Consider the following 12,893-nt stretch of genomic DNA (forward strand, 5'->3'; position numbering starts at 1 on the left):
CCATGCAAAGAAAATGAAAACTCCCTTAGGCAACATTGTTTGGAATTCCAAGATGCACCCTTGTGCACAATATGAGATCATTTGAACAAACTATTCCATGAATGTGGCCATAAGATTGATCATTTGGCTTGAAAGTCATGAATCTTCACGCATGATAGCTTGTTTCTGTGAACACTTTTTAAAATAATTGTTGTATTACAAGTTTTTATTTTTCCTGGAAACTTGGTCACATATTGACACAATGCAAAGGTTTTCCAATTTTTTGGTTTTTTTGAATATTTTATGCCCGTTTCAAAATGCGGTCAAAACTGCGGGCTTGACCGTTCCTAGCTAGTGGTTGAATTTTGGAAAACTTTTGATGTTTCCCTGATTAAATAGATACTTATATACCTAGAAATGATTTTTGGAAAAAATAAAGAGCAAACTATGAGGACGTTGCAGTTCAAATTTGACCCGCTTCCTAGTGAATCAGCGGAAATTTATCTTTTTCACAAGAGGTGGATAAAAACTTTTGACACCCAACCATTTGGTCAATTGTGCATTAAAAATGGCCTAGTATTTTATAAAAATGATTTGGTTCAAATTTGCAACAAATATTTGCTAGGTTCTTCACAAAAACTCATTTTCGACACTCGAAAAATGGACGAGAGGTGGACGAAATACTTTTAGGAGGAAACCATTTGGTCAATTGTACATAAAATACGGTCAAATATTTTTTTAAATTGTTGCGGTCAAATTTATAACTAATATTTGATAGGTTCTTCACATAGGTAAAAACAAAAAAGAGAAACAAAAAGAAAAAACACATTTTCATAAGCTTAAATGTCATTGGTGGCGATGTTTGTGCCATGGATTGATGACATGGCACACATCCATCCATCCATCCACCCACCCACCCACCCCCAGCCCAAACCCTAACTCCACTCCTCCCGTCAGACCCCTCTCCCCCGATTCAGATCCACTCTTCGCCGCCGCTGCCACCTACCTCAAGCCAATCCCACCGCCCGCGCCCATGCGTCACCACCCGAAGGAGAAGACCCCATGCCGCTCTTCCTCTGCCCGCCGACCCACCCCATCCCGGAGGCCTCGCTCGCCGCCTTCCGCCGTGGGGCCGCCGCGCTTGTCCGCCTTCCACCCCGTTCGTCCCGTTCGCGATCCAACCGGAGGAAACGCGCAACCGCGATCACAGAGCATCGCATGGCGTCCCCGGCGAGGCCAGCCTATGTCTCCGGCCCCTTTGGCTCCGCCCACGACCTCGCCATCTTGTCCACTCTAACCACGACGCGGCGGCCATATCCAGCCCGTGCGGGCACGACGGCGGCCGGATCCACGATGGTGACAACACGCAGCGGTCCCTGCCGGCCAGATCAGGTCCGTCTCCTCCCGCAGCTGAGTGGTTTTGCCGTCGATTTGCCTTGCACGGCCACGACCTCTGACCCCTTCTCGTTGATTCCATTTCATTTCAGAATCCATGATGATTTTACACCCAAGCCACCGAGTTGAAGCATTGAATGTTCCTTCTGTGTGCTTCTGCTTCAAACTGGGGGCTGAGATGAGACGGTTGGTTGTGTTGGTGGGGAGAGGAAAGACGAGGAGGAGGAGTGGAAGGAGAAGCATGCCAAGGTCATGCTCCCGACCGTCTCCAATTAAACACCATTCATGACACCGAGGACGCCGAGAATGCCAAGCAACAAGGTACCACCTGCATTTATTCGATGACTACTAGTTGTATCCAATTTTTGTGCATCAGCTGACACCCATTTGCTACCCTACTTGGTTAGCCAGTCCTTCTCGTTCCATTCCCTGTTACCATCTGCAATCTTTGACACATCCATCAAGAACTTGATTCCTCTGTTTCTAATGGCAGAACCGAAGTAGTACCACCAATTAGTAATTTATGAAAAGAAGTGGTACCGTCAGAGTAGAACTGACGTGTTGATGGTCTACTATCAGCATAAGGTAGAACAATGTAGTAGTGGTCCTTAGTTTAATCCGAGTTATAGTACCGGTAGTGAAAATAGACCGCCTATGTGGACGTCCAATTGAAGTTACTGTATCTTTTATGCCCACTTGGAGCATTGATTGCTTCACATCACGTGTAAGAGCTCGTACTCTAGTAGTACATTATCGTTGGCCCATTGTTGCTAGATTTTGATCCTGGTGATGCTCTGTACTTGTTTCTACTTGCAATCAACATACAATTTTGCTCAAAGAGTCAAATGTTTCCTTGATTCTGTAGGATTAGTGTGTCCTGTTGCTTGTTGCTAGCTGTAGGATCTGACTTTTGGTTGTTGTTTTGGTGATGTAGGCCAAGGGAAATGACTACCGTTCCAGGGTATCTAGTCTGGGAGCTCGTGAAGAAGCACAACTGCTTCTTGATAAAACAGTTCGGCAACAGCAACGCCAAGGTGCGGTTCAGCAAGGAGCCCAACAACCTCTACAATGTCCACTCCTACAAGTTCTCGAGTCCGTAGCTCTTTGCAGTATTTTTAACCCTTTTGTTTGCAAGTGTCTCTGCAAGGAGCTAACTTGCTGTGGGGCTGATGTGGTTTCAGGCTTGGCGAACAGCAAGACCGTGGCGGTCCAGCCATCAGCCGGAGAGGACAAGGTTGTTGTCCTGTCCACGACAAAGACCAAGAAGTAGAACACCCCTGCCAAGCTCCAGCACAAGACTTTGATGCGCAAGGAGTTCCACAAGATGGCCAAGTCTGTCAAGAATCAGGTATTAACTCCAGAGTTTTGTACTTGAATTGCCCTTATGCTTGGTTTCTAAGCTACAACTGTAAGTCACGGCTTGTCTCTGCTTCCTCCTTGAGTTCAGAGTTGTGGCATGGCATGCTTGATTTTGTGGTGGACTTGCGGCACTAATGATGCACCATTGTTGCACTTCCTTGTCTTGAATGAATGCATCTTGTCAGGTCATCCTAAGTTCAAGGATGTATTCTCTGGTTAGGAAATGATAGGCGCATATGCAGTTATTATGCTTCCCAGTTTGTCGACGAGCTATTTGTTTCAACCATGGAAATATATTTCTAGTGTAATCAATCTCTTGTCATGCCATCTACTGAAGTGACCAGTAAATGTGTAGCTCATCTCTATATCAGTTGTCCAGTACTCATAGGTGTATGTTTAATACATCTTGGAGGCCATTGTCTAATTGTAGTTCAACAATGTTTTCCCTCAATCATTACAACTTGTTGTTTTGAGAAGTCACTTTGTTCTGCAAGTGGGACATAACTTCAGAAAAGTCTGATGCTTGCTGGGGCTGTTCCCTTAATTATGCAAAGTTTGAAAAGTTTGAGATTGATCTTCTAGTGCTAAGTTTTGAACGCTAACTTTAATTTATGTTCCTGCAGGAAATGGACTGATTCCTTTGAAATTCGCATGTTGTAAATAGTCCCTTACTCCACTCAGGTAACTCTATAATCTGTCCCGCTTCTAGGTTTCCAGCACTCGAATCTTTCTTTAGGAGAGTTTGAAGTTGTTGGTGTATTCTCAACCATTGAGCGATTTTAGTCATCCTCTTCACTGGAGTAACAATGGTCAAAAGAACTCGTGTCTAGTCTCCAGGATAATAAATCTTGTTCTTCCATGTTTCCAAAGATACTTGTACTCCATGTTTCCATAAAACAGCAGGAACACACATGTGACCAAAAATACTAGAATAAATTAGCTATGGTCTGAATAGCCTTTATATTAGGATCTGGTTGAGTCTCTATGATGTTCTCTCTTAGTGTCATGTCGTGTCATGAGTTTTGAGTCGTGAATATATAACTGAGTTGTATAATCCTTTCCAGGTGAGGACTTTGACCACAAAAGTACAACCAGGACAACCGTGTTGTTGGTGGTAGCTCCCAAGGTCCAAGGACGACTATAAAATTTGACAGCAAAGAGCCAAGCAAGAGTGTGAACCATAGTTTGGGTTGATATTTTCCACGATGTTTTGGATTGCACGTACACTTCTTGGATATAAACTGTAATTAGGCTTGTTCAAGCTATGTTACTGCGGACGTGCAGTCTTGTATGTTTTTGTGAATGTTGATCATATAGTTCTGGATTTGATCATTTAATAAGAGAATTACTGATTGTTTGATTTTTAAATGTGTATAAATTGGAATCTGTGAATTAAAAAGACCAAATATTCTACTAGACCAAACAATATTTGGGCTCTAAGAAGCCAGAACAAAAAGGATAAATGAAATGGACATAAAAATGTTGGGCTTGGCTCATGAAGCCGTTCAAAAATTGATAATATATATATAATTGTTGGGCTAGGCCCATGTAGAAAACCGAATTGGACCGGGCTGATTCTTGTGCCACATCAGCTTGCCATGTTGGATGCCTACATGGCCTGGGAAGGTTGCTAGTGACCAAACATTTGGTCGTGGAACCAACGACCTTTTACATATGACAAAGAAGGTCACTAATTTTAGTTTACGACCGCCAGCTTTTGACCATTTGTTTTTGGTCGCAAAAAGGTCACAAATGAAAAACAATGACCTTTCAGTGACCAATAGTGATGGTCGCAAATTGACATATTTCTTGTAGTGAATGAATTTTTTTGAAGCAGTTTCTTATATACAACACCCCTTTAGTACCAGTTGGAGCCACCAAACGGTACTAAAGGTCTATTTTGGCCAGGCCAAGCGGCGGGAAGCGCCCCCCCTTTAGTACCCGTTGGAGCCATGACCCAGTACTAAAGGTGTGTGCTGGCGCAGGTTCGTGCGGCATGTTTAGTCCCACCTCGCTAGCCGAGGGGCGTCCGCACTGGTTTATAAGCCCCAGTGCAGTAGCTCTCTCGAGCTCCTCTCCAAAGTAGGCCTACTGGGCCTACCTGTTCTGTGCTGTCCTGTGGGCCTACTGGACCGTTGCGGGCATGCATCCTGGCCCAACAAAACGTTGTGTTTCTAGTCGTATGCAGGCCGCTCAGGCCCATTAGGTGGGCTTTTTTATTTTCTTAATTTTTTTTGCTTTATTTTTTTGTTTTATTTATTTTTGAGTTATTTTTTGTTGTATATAGAGTTTCTTTGTGAATATTTTTGCTTTAGGTTATTGCCGGTAGTTTCAAAATTTGAATAGTTTAAATTTTGAGTTATATGAAATTTGTGTGAATCACTAGTTTGTGAATAACTTAACTTTGAAAATAGATTTTTCAGTGATTATTTTTTCTTATGTTTAATATTATTAGTGTGTTTTATCATTATAGAGTTTTTTATGTTTAACTTAACTTTAAAATTTGTTTGCACATAAAATTTCTTCGCGTTTCAAATGCCAAAACACATAACTACCCTAACTATTACAGAAATTCTCTCCTGGGTGTGAAACACAGAAGAAATAATGGTACTGAAGCTGATCACATCCCAGATCTTTGGGTGTGAAACTTTTTCTTCGTGTGTGTCCCTCTGCACCGTATCCATGGAAAATCTTCATCATTTAACTGGGTGCTCGGGTCAATGTTCGCTGTGAATGGAGCAATTTCATCAAACTTCTAATAATCTTCTGACATGTCTGTCTTGTCATCCACTCCCACGATGTTTCTTTTCCCTGAAAGAACTATGTGGCGCTTTGGCTCGTCGTATGATCCATTCGCTTCCTCATCTTTACTTTTTCTCGGCCTGGTAGACATGTCTTTCACATAAAAAAACTACGCCATATCATTAGCTAGGACGAATGGTTCATCTGCATACGCAAGATTGTTGAGATCCACTGTTGTCATTCCGTACTGCGGGTCTTCCGTTACCCCGCCTCGTGTCATATTGACCCATTTGCACCGAAACAAAGGCACCTTCAAACCACCTCCATAGTTAAGTTCCCATATGTCCTCTATGTAACCATAATATGTTTTCTTTCCCGTGTTGGTTGTTGCATAAAAGCAGACACCACTGTTTTGGTTGGTGCTCTTCTTATCTTGGGCGATCGTGTAAAATGTATTCCGATTTATCTGGTACCCTTTGAAAGTCATTATATTCAAAGATGGTAACTAGGACAGCGAGTACATGTCATCTTCAGTATCGCCATCTTGCATGGCACATTTCTGCAACCAACCGGTGAAAGTCCTCATTTGTTCACGTGTAATCCAGTCGTCAGACTTCTCCGGGTGTTTGGAGTGTAGAAAATTCTTGTGTTCCTCCATATACGGAGCCACGAAGGCGGAATTCTGTAGAACTATGTAGTATGCTTCAGTGAGATAATGCCCGTCCATACATATTATTTGATCCCCTCCTAACGTGCCTTTTACATCCAGTCTGCCCTTATGCCACGATTCAGGAACACCAATCGGCTTAAGGTCAGGAATAAAGTCAATACAAAACTCAATGACCTCCTCATTTTCATGGCCCTTCACGATGCTTCCTTCTAGCCTAGCACTGTTATGAACATATTTCTTCAAGACTCCCATGAAACTCTCAAAGGGGTGTTTACCATGGTTAATATCAGCCCACAAGTTTAGTCCCACCTTGCTCCGTGAACAGGGTGTTTACCACCTTAAATATGTTACTTCTGAAACTCTCACAACCAATTAGTCTTCACCGAACTCTATGTGTAGAATTTGTGGCTGCAATATGAGTCCTCTTCGGTTCCTACCGGAATGGACTCATAATGACAATTCAGATTGTACACAAAAAGATCATTGATGACCAATGTATTTTTGCATTGTCGTATTTTTGTATACTTACACTTAGAAGTAGCACTTTTAACAGCAAAGTGCTACTGCTAGTCTAACTTAGCAGTAGCGCACATTACCGCACAGCGCTACTGCTATTCAGATTAGCTATAGCACATTTGGCCAAAACGCGCTACAACTAACCCTACCTTATCCCCACGCGTGCGGCCGACCCTCTCTCTCACTCACTCTCCCCCTCTCAGTCACTCTCGCCCGTCGCCGATAACCGTCGTCGTGCGTCGGCGCCGCCGCCTTCGTCCGTCCGCCGCCGAGGTACTCCCTCCTTCCGTCCCTCCTCCTCTCACCGCGCCCTCCTCCCTCCTCGTTGCATCGCGCCCTCCTCCCTCTGCCTGCGGCCGCCCCTCCTCCCTCCTCCACCGGCAGCCCTCCTCCCACCGCCCTCGACCTCACCGCCGCCACCCGAGCCCACCCAGCACCGCCACCTCCCGATCCCGATCCCGCCCTCGCTGCCCCTACCTCTCCGTCTCCCCACCCCCTTTCTCTCTGCTTAGTTAGTACTAGATGTTGTTTAGTAGTAGTAGATGTTAATTTAGGGTTCATAGATAATGATTTTTAGTAGTAGTAGATGTTAATTAGTAGTTGTGATGGTACTAGTTAACTAGGGTAGTATGATTAATAGTAGTTGTAGTTGAACTACTTTAGTTGTAGTTGAACTAGTTTAGTAAGTAAATTAATAAAATAGTTGAACTAGTTGAATTAATAGAACTAATGTATTTTTAGTAAGATAACTAATATAACTAGTTGAACTACTTTATTTTTAGATAGAGCTAGTTTTTTTTTCTATTTATAATAAGTTTATATTTAGTAAGAACTAGTTTAATTAATAAAACTAGTTGAACATGTCATAATTGTCGTTATTTTTTAGTTTAAGCAATTATTCGGGATGTATTAGTGATAACTTATACGGTTTTTGCTTTCGCAGAAATCAAGGAGCCCTCCATCATCGCCGCCGTCGTCCCCGTCACCGACCCCCTCCGACCTCGAGGTGAGACCAGCCAAATATCCATGTATATCTTGTGTTGCTCAAATAGGATATGTGGTTGCCCAAGTGGCCGTTCATATTCAGTTTACACCTCTGAGTGGCCTATGTTTTACCGGAGTGTTGATTAGTTTCCATTCCAGCAAATTTCAGGCGCTCGATATGTTCTTTTTTAGCAAAGGTCATGCCGGATTTTGCGTGAATTCTGGCATGACTTGTGCTAGAATATGTAGGAAATATCGAGTGGCCTGGATTTTCTCAAAAAATAATGATCTAATTTAGGTTTTTTAGTACATATATTTAATTTTAAAAGTTTAATCTTTTAATTAGGAACGTAGGAAATGTTGTACTCGGACGACGACAGTCTCCCGGGGGAGTGCAACTGGTGCCACGGCGATCGAGGTATGTGCGACAGGTTCGTTGAGCTGGACGAAGATCGGCGCTTCAGCATTAAGCTTGAGGAGACCTTCGATGTTGAAACGGTACGCAACAACGACAAGTGTTTTTTTTTGTAATTAAGCATGACTTCAACTATTTCAACATCTAATTTTCATCTTTTACAATTCGACTAGCTTATCCCATGCCATGCAAGATGCTATGTCTTGGAGAGGATGGGTTTTGAAGACCATGAAAATTTTAAAACAAAGAAAATACACCTAAAGACCCATCATGATATGGATTTTGAAGTAAATCTGTGCAATGCTCAGAGCGTAACCCATTTTGGCTGCCAAAATTGGGAAGCACTTTGCAAAATTATGGTTTTTATGAGGGTATGATTGTCACCATGGATCTTGGTGATCCTGACATCGAGCAAGACAATATGGACATTTGGGTCCTTGTTGATACGCTTCTGATTGTACCGCTATGTGAGTTTCTCAAACATAGTTATTAACTAATTTATATTGTTTATTTCAAAATAGTTGACAGCTTATTTTGATTCTTCAAAGACTGTGCGGAAGATGGTAGACAAAACCCACTACACCGATGGCTCCGAATTAACTTATAAGGAGAAAAATCATCTGATCACATTTTGTACTCTTCTTGAGAGTTACAATACCTATTATCGAACTCATCCAAATTATGGTGAATACGTGCCACTAGTGCATGTGTTGAACCACGTTAACTTCTATGGAGATACCCTGGTAAGATTTTTTACTATTACGACATCCGTGCATCTTTTGCATACTTCTAAAACTAGTACATCACTGCTAACTACGAAGTTATTACTATGTTTTTCAACAGAAACTCCCAATGTATTGTGTGCCTCATCTGATGTATCTGAATGGTTGCCTTACAGTTTTGAACATACTGACAGGTAAATCTAGGGAGCTCACCTGTGCATATCGGATTTGTAAATCCGGTGAACACATGCTCATCAAAGAATGGAAAAAATATTTGGACATTCGCAAGGAGGTTCTTGGAAGTAACATTCAGCGAAAGGCAAGAATTGGAGACAGGATAATCTCCATTCTCCATAATGGAGAGTCAGGGGCTATCTTGTTTTTTGCTATTTTACCTTAGAAAATATAGTAGGTCCTAAGAGAATGTAGTAGGTCCTATGAGGTACAATATGTTTATTATGTGGTAATGTGTTAGAGTTGATGATGAGGAGTACTTGTGATTACGACTAGTGACCAATTTGCTATGTGATGTCATTGATGAAAACGATGATCTTGAGGAGGTGTTATATGACAATGATGTATTATGATGATAAGTTGTTAATGATATGATGATGATGATGATGATATTAGTATATCATTGGGTGAAAGAACCGCAGATTAGTTTCAAGTGGATGGAAATCCACTTGAAACTAGTCCATGGTTCTTTCACCCCGTGATGTAATAACTCATTGTGATGTAAAAACAATCTCTAAATTCCTGTTGTATGAAAACTTGTGTAAAGGTGTATGAATACAACATGAAATAAAAAAAATACGAAATAATAGTAGTAGCGCGGGCAAGGAGATGCGCTATTACTAATTACTAGTAGCGCTCCCCTGGAGAAGCGCTACTACTAAGTCGATTTATTAGTAGCGTTGGTCTAGGCACGCTACTGCTAAGCTTTTGCTGTAGCGTCGTATCAGTAGCACTCCTGCCCGCGCTCCTGATAGGCCTAAAACCTGCGCTGCTGCTAGGCTTTTCCCTAGTAGTGATATTGTGTAGAAATATAGGACCAAAACCGTTAATCTCTTTGCAAAGGTGAACTAGGACGTGCGTCATGATGCTGAAGAAAGATGGTGGGAACACCAACTCAAAACTGACAAGACATTGCACCAAATCATTCTGTAACTTTGGTATGATTTCTGGATCGATTACCTTCTGAGAGATTGCATTGAGGAATGCACATACCTTCACAATGGCTAATCGAACATTTTCCGGTAGAAGCCCCCTCAATGCAACCTGAAGCAGTTGCGTCATAATCACGTGACAGTCATGAGACTTTAGGTTCTGGAAGTTTTTCTCTGCCATATTTATTATTCCCTTTATATTCGACGAGAAGCCAGACGGTACCTTCATGCTGAGCAGGCATTCAAAAAAGATTTCCTTCTCTTCTTTGGTAAGAGCGTAGCCGGCCTAACCCTGATGTATGCCGTCTTTTCTGTGCATACATTGCTGGTCCTCCCGTGCCTCTGGTGTATCTTTTGTCTTCCCATACACGCCCAAGAAAGCAGGGTCACACAAAGATTCTTCGTCATGTGCATCATGTCGATTGCGGAGCGGACCTCTAGGTCTTTCCAATATGGTAGGTCCCAAAATATAGATTTCTTCTTCCACATGGGTGCGCGTCCGTCAGCGTCCTTCGAAACAGGTTGTCCGCTAGGACCCTTTCCAAAGATTACCTTCAATCCTTGACCATATCATGTACATCGGCACCAGTACGGTGGCGAGGCTTCGTCCGGTGATCCGCCTCACCTTTGAAATGCTTGCCTTTCTTTCTTACGGGATGCCTGCTCGGAAGAAATCGACGATGTCCCAGGTACACATTCTTCCTACAACTCTCCAAATATATACTGTCGGTATCATCCAAACAGTGCGTGCATCCACGGTATCCCTTGTTTGCCTGTCCTGAAAGGTTACTGAGAGTAGGCCAATCATTGATGGTCACGAACAACAACACCTTTAGGTCAAATTCTTCCTGTCGGTGCTCATCCCACGCACCTACACCTGTTCCATTCCACAGCTGTAATAGTTCTTCAACTAATGGCCTTAGGTACACATCAATGTCATTGTCGGGTTGCTTAGGGCCTTGGATGAGCACTGGCATCATAATGAACTTCCGCTTCATGCACAACCAAGGAGGAAAGTTATACAAACATAGAGTCACAGGCCACGTGCTATGGTTGCTGCTCTGCTCCCCAAAAGGATTAATGCCATCTGCGCTTAGACCAAACCATACAATCCTTGGGTCACCTGCAAACTCCTGCCTGTACTTTCTCTCGATTTTTCTCCACTGCGAACCGTCAGCAGGTACTCTCAACTTTCCGTCTTTCTTATGGTCTTCTCCGTGTCACCGCATCGCCTTCGCATGCTCTTTGTTTTGGAACAAACGTTTCAACTGTGGTATTATAGGAGCATACCACATCACCTTGGCAGGAATCTTCTTCCTGGGGCGCTCGCCCTCGACATCACCAGGGTCATCGCGACTGATCTTATAACGGAATGCACCGCATACCGGGCAAGCGTTCAAATCCTTGTACTCACCGCGGTAGTGGATGCAGTCATTAGGGCATGCATGTATCTTCTGCACCTCTAACTCTAGAGGGCAGACAACCTTCTTTGCTTCATACGTATTCTCGGCAATTCGTTGTCCTTTGGAAGCATATTCTTTATCATTACCAGCAACTTTCCAAATCCTTATCAGATACACGATTCTCTGCCTTCCATTGCAGCAATTCCAGTGTGGTGCACAACTTTTTTTTGTCAGCTTCGCAATTCGGGTACAACAATTTCTTGTGATCCTCTAACATGCGCTGCAACTTCTTCCTCTCCAAATCACTTGCGCAGTTTCTCTTTGCAGCGGCAATGGCCCGACCTAGATCATCAGTGGGCTCAGCTGATGCCTCTTCTTCAGCTTCTTCCCGCATTGCCGGCTCAGCTTCTTCCCCCATTGTTGTATCATCGTATTCAGGGAACCATGGCCAGGATAGATGTCGCCATCCTCTTCTTCTTCCTTGTCGTCCATCATAACTCCTCTTTCCCCGTGCTTGGTCCAAACATTATAGTGGGGCATGAAACCGGACTCAAATAGGTGGACGTGAATGGTTCTTGACGTAGAGTAATTGTGACCATTCTTACATCCAGCACATGGACAAGGCATAAAACCATCTGCCTGCTTGTTTGCCTCAGCGGCAAGCAGAAAAGTATGCATGCCATTAATGAACTCGGGAGAACATCGGTCATCATACATCCATTGTCGGCTCATCTTCATTACACAACACCGAATAGACCAAATTAATACAAGTTCATACATAAAGTTCATATACAACACTTAATTAAATGCAACAAACAAATAACTCTCTAGCTAAAGATTAAATGCAACAACAAATGCGATCAAGATCGCAACTAAGGTAACAATTGATCCAACAGCATAATGATACCAAGCCACACTATCAATGGCATATTTTCTAATATTTCTAATCTTCAACCGCATTTTCTCCATCTTAATCTTGTGATCATCGATGACATCGGCAACATGCAACTCCAATTGCATCTTCTCCCCCTCAATTCTTTTCAATTTTTCTTTCAAATACTCATTTTCTCTTTCAACTAAATTTAACCTCTCGACAATAGGGTCGGTTGGAATTTCCGGTTCACATACCTCCTAGATAAAAATATCTATGTCAACTTGATGGGCATAATTGGTCATAAACACGAAATGCAACAACTAGTTTTAAAAAAGAATATACCACATCCGAATCATAACAAGGACGAGAGCCGACTTGGACGGATATCAAAACCATGGCACTATGTATAACAAACAACGTACGGGTAAGATAATTATATGAGTAACTATATATCCAAATCACACAAACATCAATTTGGTAATGTAAAACATTCATGAACAAGAGCCTCACCACAAGGTGGTGCCGGCGACGGGATGGTGTGGGCGATCGACGGTGGTTACGACGGAGATTTAGAAGGCACTAAGTAAACCACACCTACATATGCAAACTAAGTGTTATTTTTGACCTCAAATTGCATATAAATCAAATACTAGCACATATAATTCCTC

The 12,893-nt window shown here is 42.7% G+C and overlaps 1 pseudogene; it reads left to right on the forward strand.

Moving 5' to 3' along the window:
* The first annotated feature begins 2,315 nt into the window (after positions 1-2,315).
* On the forward strand, positions 2,316-3,368 carry LOC123139596 (60S ribosomal protein L28-1-like; annotated as a pseudogene).
* Positions 3,369-12,893: the final 9,525 nt, after the last annotated feature.

Source organism: Triticum aestivum, chromosome 6B (assembly GCF_018294505.1).
Source record: "Triticum aestivum cultivar Chinese Spring chromosome 6B, IWGSC CS RefSeq v2.1, whole genome shotgun sequence".
NCBI classification, from domain to species: Eukaryota; Viridiplantae; Streptophyta; class Magnoliopsida; order Poales; family Poaceae; genus Triticum; species Triticum aestivum.